Below are 15,430 nucleotides of genomic sequence, written 5' to 3' on the forward strand. Positions count from 1 at the left end.
CTTTATGACAGGAGGAGGGGGTGAACTGTGGAAAGCAGTTAGCCAGTTTTGGGGGGATGCGGGGGGAAGTTAACCAATCAGAAAATAAGAATTATTTTAAAAAAAATTATTTTAGCACTAATAATATTCATTATCCAATTTTTCTTTTATTAACTTTTATCCAAAATATTAACCATATACAAGTTAATCATGAGTTAATCAATACAATTTTTTACTGTACAATATAATTAATCAACTCCTTTTCATTATCTGATTATAACTCAACCAATTAGACTCTTTTTCATTATCTAATTAAAAATAATCTGATTAGATAATAATAGAATTTAAAATTTACTTTAAGTAATTTATTTTAAATCAATTTAATTTAAGAAAAAATAAATTATTTTAGGATGTTAACCAATAAAATAGAGTAATTAATTCAGTACCAATCAAATATCATTCCTCATTTTAGACCAATGATATTCATTCGTTAACTTTAGATAATTTTAGAACAAATCAGAGTACATCTCGAAATTTTTTATATGACTAATCAATATTTATATTTTTAGATCAATTTGATAAATATTTTTTAAAATTATACGAGTCTCTACACCCTACAGATTAGAACGAGATTTGGCAAAAAAATAAAACAATTTCCTTCTGTTGCGGTGGATAAAATATTAACATGTATTACATAAGGTGCATGGTCTCTCGAGTATTATATGATATAAAATTAAATATTTATTATTTTATAAAATTAAATTCACACTCAGCTAATATAAACAACGTTTTCATAACTATAAATATATTTATAATGTGAGAAAGAATTTAAAATAACACAAGTTAGCATCCAGAATGACCAGTTTTCACAAATCTCTCAGTGATTTTATAATTTACTAAGACAAAATTTTCATTAAATCCATAAACTTTTATTGACATAAGTGAATTTTTACATATATACACTTTTACGGCATGCTCGATTGAATTTAATAATTTATATTATTTCATAAATCAGTTAAGTGCATACAAATTTTCTGAAATATGGCTACAAAGACAATTATGCAGATTAAATGAATATGCGTACAAATTAATTAAATTATGTGATATAATAATAACGACTGATATTGAGGAATGCATCCACCCCCATCCGATCGACCTTAACCCAACATTACTTTATTCAATAGGGGAAATTGAAAAAATCATGACCTTCAAATTCCTCATCCGCTCGCGTCTTCTCTAACTAGATCCTCAATTCTCATATATATTATAAAAAAAATTATACATATATATTACATAATTGTTAAAATTAATATAATTTTATACGAGTTCACCCATAAATTTTTATATGACTAAACAATATTTCTAATTTGTTGTGATGGTTAAAATATTAACATGTATTACGTGACATATATGGTCTTTTGAGTATTATATGATATACAATTAAATATTTTCTATTATATAAAATTAAATTCATTATGATCTAATATAAACATCGTTTTTATAAGTGTAAATTTATAATTATAATGAGAGAAATAATATAAAATAAACATAAGTTAGCATCCAGAATGACCTATATAGAAATCTTACAGTGGGTCTATAATTTACCATGACAAAATTTTTATTATGTCGGTGATTAAAATAGACATAAAAATAAAATTTATTTATCTTTTTAAATTCATAAAATCTTATTTACATAAGTGAATTTGTTACAAATTTATACTTTTACGGCATGCTCTATTGAATTTAATAATTTATATTACTTGATAAATAAGTTAAGTGCATACAAATTTTCTAAAATATGGCTACGAAGACTAATCATGCAGATATAAATGAAATTTTGCGTAAGAAATAATTAAATTATATATTATAATAATAATAATGACTAATATAAGGGGATGCATCCACCCGACTTGATCGACCTTAATCTGACATTACTTTATTTAATACGAGTGATTTTCTCTAACTGCCTCCCCAATCCTCATAAATACTATTGAAAAAATTCATACATAAATATTACATAATTGTTGACGATAATATAATTTTATATGTACATTTTTATTCTCTTATTAGTTTTCAATATTTCATATTATAAAAACAAATTAATTTAGATCAACATTGGTGCAAATTCAAGAATCAGTATGAAACTCAGATAATTCAAATTTTGGGTGCGAAACCGGGAGCAAGGATTGCATTCCATGATTTCTAAACGATAGTCGATCATTTATATAATATCTGATTGAAAAGAAAATATGGTTATTTCATTTCATATAATACGAGAGTGTTGATCAGAGTATTTAAAAAATAATAATATTTTCCTAAAAAATTATACCTAAATTATGTAATAAAATTATATAAACGATAAAATAATATACACTTGAGTTTATAAGTATACAAACTTATTTTTATATTATAAAATAATCATTCGGTGCGTAGCACGGATAAAATGCTAGTACAATTCATTGTTAAATATGTTGGATAATATTTTATTCATAAAGAAAGGTTAATAAGCTTAAAACTAAAATTTAATTTAAATTTCACATGAGATTTTATATTCGATTTCATAATGTTCTTCTTTATTCCTTTTTAAAGAGTGTTTTTCATTGGCTAATTATATAGATACTTACTCTATATGATGCAGAGTAAGTTCAGAATTTTATAGTTTTATATAAAAAAATATTAAGACAAACTAAACACAAGTTTTGTATTTACTCTATATAATATAGCGTAAGTCCAAACTTTTTAATTTTAAACAAAAAAATTATGTACAAACTAAGCACAAATTCTGTACTTACTCTATATAATATAGCGTATATGCTATATTATATAGCGGAAGTATAAATTATATTTTAATCTAACCGTTGATCATCTAGTTCAAGGTGAAAGATGGGTTGGTTGGATGATAAAACATATTCAAAATTGGCTGGTGAACGGTTTCCATATATGTGCGGACGCGCACGGGCGGGCTCCCGGGGGGAATGCTTCAAAGAAGAACACGTTTAAAATAAGACAAATGAGAACACTTTAGAATCAAATATAGAATGTCATTTAAAACTTGAATTAAATTCTAATTTAAACTAATTAACTTTTTATTATGAATAATAATAATATCTAACATGTTTCACAATAAATATGAATTAAAAATAACATGATTTAATGTAATATTAAGCTTCAAAAATATATATGTTATTTTGTTATGGATTCTATTCTGAATTCTATGATATTTCATATTAATTCCTAAGAGAATATCAATAAATTCTTCAACAACCCCACTTCTCCTTTGCCTTCTCCAAATCAGCTTCTGCCTTTACACACTTCCGGCAGCTTCATCCCCGTCAAGTTTGCTGCTCCCTCCACATCCGCATCCCCCATCTGTACCATCTTCATCGTCCCTTCCACCACATCCTTCTATTTTTCGTTAACAACATCACCACCCCTACACACGGCCTAAATATATACACATACATTAATGCATATTTTACCCCAGTAGCTTCCATCTCCAATAATCTCGATATCGATAGTGAAATTAATCACACATACCCTTCACAACCATCTGATATTCTTCAATCATCCACAACAGCAGCAACACCAGTTTATTCACATCTACAACAACACCAGTTTTGCGACATCCACAAATAAATCGTAACTAGTATTCCATTAACTCCTTTCATGTCCACCACCTTCATCTCCACCTCCACCTCCACTATTTCCACCACCTCCACCACCATCAGAAACAAGTACAAGAACAGATTCACAATTTTTCATCGATTTCAGGGAGATTTCACCATTTTTTGCAATACAGACCACTAAATTTTAAAAAGAATATCACTAAATTGTATCGAGAATATCACTAAATTGAATTGGTTTTTAGTTTTTATTTAAGGGTTGGTTTGTATTTGATCACTACCCTATATATATATATATATATATATATATATATATATATATATATATATATATATATATATATATATATATAATAATTCATTTTCTTTATAATTGAAGAAATGAAAAATATGAGAATTATACTTTATAATTATTTTTTTTAAAAAATAAACGACTATCAATAACATATATTAATATTAAAAAATAATTATAAAAAGATGAAATTAACACTGTAAAATCTAAGCATCTAAAAGAAAGCATAATCAATTGATCAATAATATTTAATCAAATTTTATTAATTATGATAAACTTTTTCTTATATGAAAATTATGATGAATTAAATTTAATTAAATAAATAAAATTTCGACTAATATACTCCTCTACTGTTAAGTATTTATCGCACATGTGTGGATCCGTTAAAATTTCGAACAACAAAGTTTAAAGAAATTGGGTTAAAGAAATATAATTCACAAATCACAAGTATGTAAAGCGTTTGGGCAAACGTTACTGTTGGGCTGTTATGACTCGGGCCCAGCAAATTGTCAAGATATGAATTAAAGAATTGTATATTAATGGAAATGTAAAGAATACAGAGTCACAAGAATATGAGGAAGAATACAGAATAGAACTATTCGTTCTAGAACACTACAGATAACCTGCCTATAACCTGTAACTCTATATTTATACACACTTGACCCTTGCTCCAAACTGACCAACTAACTCCAGCTGTACTGTAACCACCAAGTCCAGCTGTTCATGACAAGTGGCTCAGATCATGACAATTGCCCCTCCTTTAGACAAAGCTTGTCCTCAAGCTTTAAATTCAGGAAATTGCTGCACTACAAACGACGCATCCTCCCATGATGCTTCTGAGTCATCCAGTCCTTCCCACTTAATCAACCATTGCGGCACTGCTGAATTTCCCCTAGTGATTTGTCTCCTTTGTAGTATCCTTTCTGGTTTAAGGACTACCATATCATCGTTATTACACTCAGGTAAATTCCCTGCAGTTACAGGTATGGTGCCCACATGTTTCTTAAGTAATGATACATGAAACATTGCACTTTTGCATGTTCTGGAAGCCTCAGCTTATATCCCACACTAACAATCTTTTGTAAAATCTGAAATGGTCCATAGAATTTTGCAGCCAGCTTAAGAGAACTCCTAATTGCCACCGACTGTTGTTTGTATGGCTGCAACTTTAAGTACACCCAATCTCCTACCTCCAGAGTTCTGTCTGTCCTCTTCAAATCAGCAAAATATTTCATCCTCTGTTGTGCTTTATTCAAATTGTCCTTGAGCACCTGTAACACTTGAGTTCTCTGCTGCAACGTATCCTGAGCAGCTGGTATGAGCATGTCTTGTATATTTCCCATGGACAGAGGTACTGGTTTCACACCATACACCGCTTCATATGGAGTAATTCCCAAACTTGTATGGAATGATGTGTTATACCAAAATTCCGCCATTGGCAACCATTTCCTCCAGCTGTTAGGCCGTTCACTTGTGAAACATCTGAGATAAGATTCTAAACACTGGTTTAACCTCTCGGTTTGGCCATCCGATTGAGGATGATATGCTGTGCTAAAGTGCAAATTCACCCCCAGTTCGCCAAACAAGGTGGACCAGAACACACTAGTGAAAATCCGATCTCTGTCACTAACTATCGAACTTGGCATACCGTGTAATCGAAAGATATTATTTAGAAATATATTTGCTACTTCCTTTGCTGAGAATGGATGCTTAAGAGCAATATATGGCCATATTTGGAAAATCTGTCAACTACCACTAGCACTGTATCCATCCCTTCTGATAGCGGTAATTGTTCTACAAAATCAATCGAAATATCCTTCCATGGTTGTGTCGGAACTGCTAATGGTTGTAACAATCCCAGATATTGCACATGCTCACTTTTACTTCGCTGACAAACCTCACAACTTCTAATTTCTTCAATCACATCTGCCTTCATTTTTGGCCAACAAAAAGCCAACTTAATCGTCTGCAAACATGCCGTTTGTCCTGAATGACTATCCACTGCTGCCAACATATATTCTGCCTTCTTCTTAAGTATGCCCTGCACATATTCAAAATATGGGAGTCCTTGACTATCCAATACAATATGGCTAATTAGTTGCTGGCATTCCACATCATTCTCGTAGCTTAATTCAACTTGCTGCAACCAAATTGGTTGTAGTACTGATATTGCTGCTATTGTCCCCTCACTTACTTCCACCTCAGCACCTTCCATACTTCCTTATAAAGAATCCGCTGCTATATTCTCAATCCCTTTTTTGTACTGGATCTCGTAGTCTAAGCCAAACAACCTTGACATCCATTTATATTGCAGGTTAGTATGGAGTTGTTCTAGCAAATATTTCAAAGCTTGGTGATCCGTCCTGATTATAAAATGGTTACCCACCAGGTAATGCCTCCACTTCGTTACTGCCATAACAAGAGCCAACAATTCCTTTTCGTAAACTGATAAACCCAAATTTTTGCTGTTGAAAGCTTTACTCAAATACGCCAAGGGTCTGCCCATCTGCATTAGAACTGCCCCCATTCCTTTACCACACGCATCAGTCTCTAACACGAAAGGTTGAGTAAAGTCTGGCATTGCTAATACTGGTGCCGTGCATAAAGCCGTCTTTATATGTACAAAAGCTTCCTATGCTTCTGCACTCCATCTAAAACCATCTTTCTTCAACAAATTTGTCAAAGGTCTCGAGATCACTCCATACCCTTTTATAAACCTACGATAATACCCTGACAAACCCAAAACCCCCCTCAATTCCTTGACTCCTGCAGGCGTAGGCCAGGCTTTGACCCCTTCTACGTTTGTTGGGTCCATACTCACCCCTTCCCCAGAAACCAAGTGACACAAATACTCGACTGAAGGCATAGCAAACGTACACTTAAAGAGTTTCGCAAACAACTGATTACTCTGCAAAACCGAAAGTACTTTCTCTAAATGCCCTGTATGTGACTCCAATGTAGGACTATAAACCAATATATCGTCGAAGAAAACAAGAACAAATTTCCTCAAGAATGGCTGAAAAATCTGGTTCATGAGTGACTGAAATGTAGCTGGCGCATTCGTTAGTCCAAACGGCATAAAAACAAATTCAAAGTGGCCGTGATGTGTTTGAAATGCTATCTTGGCTGTATCACACGGCTTAACTAGAATTTGATGATACGCAGAACGCAGATCAAGCTTAGAAAAGACCTTGGCCCCATGTAACTCGTCCAGCAACTCGTCAATATTGGGAATCGGAAATTTGTCCTTCACTGTGATTTTGTTTAAATGTCGATAATCTATGCAAAATCTCCACGAATTATCTTTCTTTCGCACCAGAATCACTGGTGATGCATAAGGACTATTACTCTGCTTAATAGTTCCAGCCTTAAGCATTTCTTGTACTTGATTTTCTATCTCCGTTTTCTGTGAGTGTGGATATTTGTATGGTTTAAGCTTGAAAGGTTTAGCGTCTGGTACCAATGGAATCTCATGGTCAACTGATCTGGCTGGAGGTAAAGCTTGTGGGACTTCAAACACCCCCGCATAATTTTCAATGATCTTGTTAATCACTTCTGGAATTTCTGCTTTACTTGAATCTTCTTTCTCCACTGTAGACACCACATCATGTATGATTCTTTTCCGAACCAATTCTTGATTATATTCCTGAAGTTTATTGCCTCTAACCAATTTGATAGACACAGTTTCCCTGACATCCCCATGTAACAACATCTGCTCCTCCTCACCTTTATCCGCTTTCAACTTCAGATACAATTCCTTGAAATCAAACAAGATTGGAGAATATTGTTCTAACCAATCGACACCTGCAATCATGTTCCAACCTCTGATGTTGAGTATTCTAGCATCACAACAAAACTTGTACTGTTGTACATCCCATCTCAGCCTAGACACAACCCTTGTACTAGTCACCACCCTCCCATCTGCCATTTTAACCTTCATGGCAGCCTTTTCTTCACCTTGTATTCCCAGCTTCTGTGCTGTTTTTGCATCCAAAACTGTGACAAAACTTCCTGTATCCATCAGTATCTTAATAGACTCCTTCCCAATCTTACCATCCAATGTAATGGTCTTCCTGACCAAGCTTTCAAACAATGCATTCAAGGATACCTCTGCCACCATTCCCTTCGTTTCTTCCTCCTCTTCTGCCAGAAACTTTTCAATCTCTTCATCCTTGCAATCTTCTACCAGCATGTATGTATATTGCTCATTCTTACACACATGTCCCTGCCCAAATTTCTCACCACATTTGTAACACAATTGGTTGTTATTCCTATATTGAAACTCTTCTGGGGTAATTTTCTTGGGGTTAATTATCAAATTGGGCACTCACTTCACACTGATATATCATCCGGGGCACTCTCGAATTTTAGGTCTCATTTGAAACACTGTTTTCAGAAATTGTATCAGTCTTAAAAATAAAATGTTAAATTCAAAAACAAATCGACAGTTTAAGAAGTGTTACTCATGGGGCTTTAACACGGTAGGCTATAGAGATTATGCAGGTACAATTAATTGAATTTCCGCATCCAAAAAATGGGTAAAATTGATGGTGGAAGAGATGGGTTATGAAGAACTCTAATAATACATATATAGCCATTTTTTGAACGCAGAAATTCAATTAATCATACCTACATATTCTCTATAGCCTACTGTGTTAAATTTCCATGAGTAACACATCTCAAACTGTCAATTTGTTTTCGAATTTAACTTTTTACTTTTAAGACTGATACAATTTCTGAAAACAGTGTTTCAAATGAGACCGAAAATTCGAGAGTGCCCCGGATGATATATTGATGTGAAGTGAGTGCCCAATTTGATAATTAACCCAATTTTCTTGAAATAGTTGCTTGCATTAGTCTTCTTTTCTTCCCCCAAACTCTTCTTTTCAGAACCCTTATACCCTCCAGTGTTATTATAACCCTTTCTATTCTCATGTTTTTTCAGAATAACTTCTATAGTCTGTTCTTGAAATTGGGCGACTTCTATAGCATGTATCAAGGTTTGGGGTTTCATCAATCTAACCATCGGTTTCAACTCACCTTTAAGACCAGAAATAAAACTTGACATAAGATACCCCTCTCCCAAACTTGAATTCTTACACAAAATCAAGGTCTTCAACTCCTCAAATTTCTCAACATATTCCATTAATCCTCCTGTCTGACTTAATTTGTTAAACTCCTCCTGGAAATCCACTCCCCCAGTTTTCCCAAACCTATTCATAATGGCATCACAAAAATTTTGCCAAGAAATCTTACCATAAATTAATTTGTGACTTTGGTACCACACATCCGCTTTACCATCCAAATGCATTTCAACAATATCAACCTTAGAAGTTTCACTAACCTGATATGTCAAGAAGTATTTATTGCACTTCCTTATCCACGATCTTGGATCCTCTCCCATGAAATTGGGAATTTCCATTCGATACTGATGCCCCAATTGATTCTTGGTCGCTCTGTCCTTATTGCCCATGTTCTCTTCTTCATTGCTAGTCTTTCCACTTCCTCCTGTTGGAGTGCCCAAAATGGGAGTTCGCTCTGCCCAAATTTCTCCATCTCTTCCTACCTTCTTCTCCCACTGGCCTTTCTGTAATGCTCCTGAAATTTTCTGTGCAATCTTCTCCTCCATTGAAGCATTGTAAGCTTCGATTTTCGCATCGCATCCTGAAACCATGGACATCAATTTATCCATTTTAACTATGATCTTGTTTTCTAACACCGCATTTGTTAGGTCCAATCAGACGTAGAAGGGGGGGGGGGGTTGAATACGTCGTACCAATTTCTTCGATTTAATTTAATTGCGGATAATCTTGTTTCAGTCCATGTTAAATCAATCATAAATAAATAACTCCAGCAAGTCGGGGAATATTCTTGTATTAGAAATAATCCTCGGGTGCTACAAATTCCAACACAAGTGTCGGCTGCAGAGACTACAATCACTCTATTACAAACTCTCGATAAAAACGATATTCTAATTTAACTCTCGAGAATGTGTATAGTGTGTGCACTTACAAAGTGTGTAGTTGTTTTCAAATGAAAACATCAACCTCTATTTATAGGCTTTCCAACAACTAACCATGGTTAACGAGTTCGTCCTGGACGACTTCGATTTATAAAAATAAATCTAACTCCCTAATGTAAAAGTTGCGCCTGAAGTATACAGTGTGTATATATATATCAAAGTTGCGCTTGATATATATATACATATACATATTCAAAAGTTGCGCCTCTTTTACACTCCCTTCTATTGCCTTAGAATAATTTCAAGTACTGGATCAACCTTTGACTGAGGGTCAAAGGTTGCGCTTGGCACAAGAAAGTCAAACATGGCGCTTATCCTTGGTCAATAGATGCGCCATGCATCACAGAGTGTATGCCTTAGAATTATTCTAAGTTAGATGAGCACTGTGACACTGTTAACGACTTGGAGTCGCAACTTTTGACTAAGTCAAAGTTTGCGCTCCAAGTTCTCCCTTCATGGATGCTTAGTGATCGACTTAGAAATAATACCAAGTCCAAACTTGCGCCTTGGTGCCCCAACTCCCCTGTTGTCTCTCATTTGACTGAGACAGAGAAGACTTTGACTTCTCCTTGGTCAAAGGTTGCGCCAAGTAGAAGTTGTATCATGGTACCAGTGTATATATGTACTTAGACACTTTCTTGGACACTTATTCTTTTATCAACAAATAAATATATACATATATATAATTAATTGTGTTTAATTAATTACTTGAACTAATTTATATTCAAGTAATTCACAATTAATATATATATATATATATATATATATATATATATATATATATATATATATATATACTTATGTTAAAGAGTTCTTTTGGCAATATAAACTGGAGCAGCTCGATTGACTTGATCAATTAATTCGTTGATCGAATCCACTGAATACTTTCGTACGTCCTGACGTCCTGTGCACTGGTCTGGTTCACGAACGACTCGAACTGAAATAATTCTTTGAATCCTTTGCTTGACAATATACTTGATCAGTCATTCCGGGTTAGATGTTGCTTCGATAAATTTGATTATAAATAATCAAATTAAATATACTGGAATCTTCTGGTCTTTGATACTTGATCTTCAGACAATCTTGATGGCAGAAACACATTGAACTTTATTCTTCACTGAGGCTTGAACATGTTAATGAACTTCTTTCAGTGGACGGATGCTCGTCTCATATATCTTGATTGTCTTTGTCTGTTCGTATCGAATCTTCAACCTGTAGATTCCTGTATTATACTTACGTATTGTTTCCTGTCTTTGTTGTGTTGAGTTATCGTAATTACATTTACGTTACATTATGCTTTACAATCTCCCCCTATTTGATTGTTAGAGTTCGACAAGCAAATCCTTTAAGAGGATAACTCAACTGACACAAAGAAAAAGCATACTAATTTAAACAGGAAATAATACTAAGTACAGTCTGGATTATATCTTACAATTTCCAGAAATCAAAAGTAAATACAAGCAGCCATTGTTCCTCTAGCCTGAACTAATCTCTCCTTGGTTTCTTGGCTCTTGCATTAATCAGCTTTTGCTCTGCTCTTCTCTTTGCAGCTTCCTCCTCTTTCTTCTGAGTGAGCTTGTTCTCAATTTCTTCAATCCTTGCAGTGATGGTACTCAGTGCCACTTGCTCCAGTGTGTTCTCAGGTGGAGGTTGCTCTAGATTCTTCTTCATCTTCTCTAATGTTTGGACATGAACCATTTTCTTCAACTTCCTAAAGGTGATATTCAGCTCCATTCCTTCAATTTTCATGATGATTCTTGATGGATGAGCACGAACCCTTGAAGTGTTATGAACAGTCTCTACAGCTTTTCTTATCTCTAGAAGATCAATCAAATCTTTGAGCACGCTCTTGTCTTCTTTCACAACTGACAACTTAACAGCAGCAACAGCACGAATAATTCTTTTGGAAGAGAATTTTCCAATTTCTGTAAGTGGAATAGCAGTGGCCTCAGCGTCTTTCTTCTTTTTGAATATCACAGAAGTAGGATTGTAAGTGACAACAGGAGCTTTTGGATTTTCAGGAACTTCAGGGTTTAATGGAGGCAGTGGATATGGTGGTTGACGATTGATGGCAGATAGGTCTAAGTCTCTCAGAGCAGCAAAGTTCAGACGATAGGCATATAGCAGTTCAGCAGTTAGTCTTCCCTTGCTTGTCCTTGAGCACTTCTCCCTGACCTGAGCTTCCAGATATTTCAGTATACGAGGATTGTATGTTGACAATGCTTCATCAGTGAGTCCAATACTCTGAATCATACCATCCTTGAAATACTTGATAACTGAAGGCTTGTCATGAATTTCAACTCCAATATCAGAGATCCATTCTTCCACCATATCTCTGAATATTTCATTATGCTTTCTGCCGGTTGAGATGATCTTGTTTCTTACCACAAACAGCTCAGTTAAAGATAGATCTCTGAGAAACTAACTTGACACATGCTTGAGTCCATGGCCTTCTCTCTGTAGCTCAAATGATATGTTTACCATCCATCCTCTCCTGGGAAGAACAGCAACAGACACAGTAGAAATGATATCATTTAACACCTCGTGAAAATCATGTAAATCCTTGTAGTTGTTCCTGAAGGAGTCAAAGATATCTTTTACTTCGTCATCATCATTGTCTTGAGTGACCTCTGGAAAATCAAACACAGATCTAGCAATGTCCCATTCAGCTCCATCTTTATGTAAGTTGGCAAGTCTCTTTTCCCTTCGAATTCGTCTTTGATTTTCTAACTTCTCCCTTGCTCTCCTTTGCTCAGCATAATCCCTAGAAACATCAGCAATATCTTGTGGATTTGCAATTTCAAACTCTTCAGGAGGGAAGATGTCATTGTGATATGCAAGTTCATCAGCAAAGACTTCATTGTCTGGGATTTCTCCTTCTTCAAGATCTTCATTCTCAGCACCAACCATCCTTATCACTCTGTCATCCACAAACTCAGGGATGTATTCATCATGACTGTAACTGAATTGATGTTTAAGAGCAGAATCAATCAGTTCTTCAGACACCCCTGTGATCACCCTTTTTCCCTTTGCTTTTTCTGCTGCTCTCTCCCCCTCAGTTGAGTAATCCTCTCTGGAAGGTTGAGATGCCAGCAATTTAGCTTCAAGAGCAGCCAACCTTTGTTCCATTGTTGATTTGATTTCCACTAACTCCTCCCGTAGAACAAGATTCTCAGCTTCAAGATGTTGAACTTTGAACTTCAGAGCTTCAAATTCTGTCACAGATACAGTTGGAATAGTAGATTCAATTGTAGGTTGGGTTGATGGGTTCTCACTCGTTCGTTCTGCAGGTGTTTCTCTCATTTCACTCAAGACTAGAGCACTCAGTGGGTCAGAGGGTTTCTGTATAACAGGTTCTGTAAGTGTTTCCCTCTCACTCAAAGAAGTTCCAGCTTCTGTGGATGTACCTGCAAGAGAAATCTTCTTAGCCTCTTCTAGAGAGGTCACAGAAGGTGCAATGAAGGTTCGTGAGCCTTCGTCCTCAGTTTCCTCGTCAGATGAACCTGAGTCATCAGAAACAAGTTGCCAACTACTCGAAGGTAGTGAGTCCTTTGATGGATCCTGAGTTGGAATCTCAGGGTGGGTAGACACAGGGCTCGAAGGATGTGATCCTTGAATAGGCGAAGCACCCTGGTTTCCCACAACTGCCTTTGACGGCGAATGACTTTGTGACAAGTCCTCTATAACTGGCACACTTCCTGATATGAAGGGCTCAGAAACAGATTGCCGTTCACCTTCGAGAGGTGAAGAGTCCCTTAAGGGATCTGGGAATGTTCCTCCCAGGGGGGTAGACAAGGATGGAGAATTTGGCAATTCATCCAAGTTTCCCCCAGAAGCCTGTGAAGGCACTTGACCCTGAATAGGATCAGAAACAACAGTGTCTATCCCTGACATGGACGACAAAGTGTTAGCAACCGTCAATTCTTCAACTATGTGTGCAACCTCACTGTGCATTGGAGTATCATTTGGCTGAGGTGGTGAAGAAATAGACATATTTGCAGTTGTCTCAGGTTCTATCCTCCTTTCCTGACTAGGAGACAGAGCTGCAGTTTCAGAAACAACCTCCTTTTGTGGTGCACTTAAGGCACTTTCTCCCTCTCTCTCAGAAATATAAAGTGGTTGGCTGAGGGGTTGAGAAGTTTCTGCTTCAAGTGTTTGTGAAGTGGTGCCTTGGTTATGAACTTGGGGGATTTCAAATTCATTGGCACTTGTGAGAAGTGGTGAAAGCTGATTGGAATCCAAAAGATTCTGAACCCAATCAGGTGCACTAAATGATAAGTTGTCAGAATCAGAATGGATACCTGACTGTACCAGTGGATTGTAAGTGTTAGAGAAAAGCTCATCAACATCCACCATCACATCATTAGAAGGTGCAGCTGCAGTGGTTTGAACAGGAGTATTCACTTCATCCTCAGAATCAGTAGAATTATCCTGTAATGAATCCTCACCTTCAGATTGAGCATTGTTGTCAGAGGATGTTTCTGCATCTTCCACTATCACTTCTTCTGCAACTTGAGAAGTTTGAGCCTCAGGAGCATTGGCTTGACTAGGTGGCTCAGTGACTTGCTCAGACTGTTCTTCAGGAACCTCCTCTTCAGGAACTACAGGATCAGCAACATTCTGAACATGTGGTGGAGGCAAGTTCTGGTTGTTTAGAAATTCTTGCATTGCCTCCGGAAGGACCACATCCTCATTATTGGTGTAGTTCTGATGGTTCTCCAGCATAGAGATCACTCTTGTAGTCATGAAAGAGCATATAACATTGTCTATATTAGGATAGACAGCTCTTTCAGCAGGAGTCAGCAGTTGGTTCAGCACTATCTGGAAGAACCGAGGATAGAGAAGTACATTCCTGTTCTTTCTTAAGGAGTCCTGAAAAGCTCCCATGATCAGATGTCCCAGATTTATTCTTGTGTTCTGTGCTATTGCAATTCCAATTTCTTGATTGAAAGTAGTGATGCCATGGAACCCTCCAGTCTTTGGTGCAAATATATGAGAGATGGAATTAAAGAAGAAATTCCATTCTCTAGGTAAATGCTTCACGTACATCTTTGCTGGAAGATCACCATTCTCCCTCTGGCAGTGAATAGCAAAGAAAAAATTTATTCTTTCAGCCCGGTCTGGAACATCTTCAAAATTTTCAGTTGGCAGATGGAGTGCATTGTTCAGGGTGTGTTCAGTTATCATCAGTGTTCGTCCCTGAATGACACACTTGAGTCCAAATACCTGTCCTTCATTTACAACAGAAACAGAAGACAGAAAATCTCGAAGTAGAGATTTGTTAAGATAAACTGGCTCTGTCATAGCAAATCTAGCAAATGAAAATTCAGACATATATCGAACCCAGCGTCGATAATTCGCTTGCGTAATTAAATTATTATTCTCAACAATTGTGAAATTTGTTTTCGGAATCTCAAAATTTGCAGCCACTTTTAATTAGAATTAAAAATGATTATAAATTTCGTTTCACGAATAATAACGAACAAATTTCAACTTATGTCACGAAAATAATTA

Source organism: Daucus carota, chromosome 8, assembly GCF_001625215.2.
Source record: "Daucus carota subsp. sativus chromosome 8, DH1 v3.0, whole genome shotgun sequence".
In the NCBI taxonomy this organism is placed as follows: Eukaryota; Viridiplantae; Streptophyta; class Magnoliopsida; order Apiales; family Apiaceae; genus Daucus; species Daucus carota.